The sequence below is a fragment of the Centruroides vittatus genome, unplaced genomic scaffold (assembly GCF_030686945.1).
Source record: "Centruroides vittatus isolate TY-2023 unplaced genomic scaffold, ASM3068694v2 contig_298, whole genome shotgun sequence".
In the NCBI taxonomy this organism is placed as follows: domain Eukaryota; kingdom Metazoa; phylum Arthropoda; class Arachnida; order Scorpiones; family Buthidae; genus Centruroides; species Centruroides vittatus.
Genome location: NW_027121900.1, coordinates 485,585 through 487,020, shown reverse-complemented (window position 1 = coordinate 487,020; position 1,436 = coordinate 485,585). Strand labels below are relative to the sequence as shown.

The window sequence follows — 1,436 nt, the reverse complement described above, 5'->3', positions numbered from 1 at the left end:
TTTCATCTACTGATGCCATACAAATGTCTGCAAGTTTTGGGCCAATTACCGATCCCATTGCAATCCCGTCTCTTTGACGATAATGTTCTGTAGAAATTTTAAACTAATTATTTTTAAAAGTAAACTGAATAAATTTTAAAATATGAAAAGGTAAATTATATTTACTTAAACTTTCCGTAATAAAAATCCAATTTATTGAAGGATACATAGATTTTACATCCAAAGATAGGAATCTAGTAAGAATCCCTACTTTGACCTTGCATTAATCTTGAAATCAATTGATCCGCATTTTTTATAGTATATTTAGAGTCGGTTATACACTGCAAATAATTTTTAATATAATGTTCCAAATTATATAATACCGAAAATTTAAAATCCACTAAAAGTCTAAAAATCTGTCCCACCTTGTGTGTTTTACGTCGAACATTAAGTTGCGGAATACGTACATTATTAAAGTTTACGATCTTCTTAAATTCTTGGCTTGTAAACTCCTTTCTATATGTTTTCATTAATTTAATTAGTTTCTTTTTAAGGTCTTCTGTTGGATCGCTGGGTAAAACTTCATATTTATCTGTAGCTACTATTTGTTTTTTCTTTTTTTGTAAGTCTGAATTTTTAATAATTATGAGTGCATAAGATTTATCTGCCCTTATAATAGAAATTTGCTTATTTTTAAAGAACGTTAATTAATCTATTTATTTTCTTATTTGTTTTAATTGCTTTTTTATCTAATATATAATTCTTGTACGCACCTTTTCCTTTATATTTTTTGAAGATCTTTACTTAAATGTTTCCTTAACTGATTTTTATCCTCCTGTTTTCCCGGAATTCGTTGAATCATACTTTCTATTTCAGCCACAACATCAATAGTTTTTGTAAATATAGGTAAATTCATGTTACTTCCATATGATAGTAAGCGTAGGTAATCCTTGGCACTTCTATATCTGTTAAATTTATAATTAATTTTTCAACCATTCTTCTCTCTCTGCAGTTGAGGGGTAATCAAATTTTTTATTCAACTTAATATTCTTTTCAATATTATACTGATCGTCTCTATTAATAGTTTCATCATTATCATTATTATTTCATTTTTCTAATTTTAATTTTTTAGATTTTTTAGACAATAAAAATATTTGTTTACCTTTTTTCCTTATTACTGACTTTATAATTTATTTATCATTTGATAAGTTTTATGAACAGAAAAATGGGAATAGAAGAGTTGATGCAGCAGATGACCAGATTAAAGACCGATAGAAATTATTTCAGGTGTTTCTTACGTGAACAACAAACTACTACAACGTTGCAGTTCCCTGAGTCTATTAAGTCCAGTATTCAGTATGGAGACATAATTAAAATAGAGAGATCAAATATACATACAAAATATCCTCTTTACCTCTTGTCGGCGCCTCAAAGATGCGGACCGAAAGGGCTGTCAC

General features: G+C 27.9%; 1 long non-coding RNA gene across 1 annotated transcript; it reads right to left on the bottom strand.

Moving 5' to 3' along the window:
- Positions 1–486: 486 nt before the first annotated feature.
- On the bottom strand, positions 487–925 carry LOC136972597 (uncharacterized). The gene is made up of 2 exons (XR_010880361.1): positions 753–925; positions 487–607 (listed from the first exon to the last, which is right to left on the bottom strand). It is a non-coding gene; the product is annotated as an uncharacterized lncRNA (long non-coding RNA).
- Between the last annotated feature and the right edge of the window lie 511 nt (positions 926–1,436).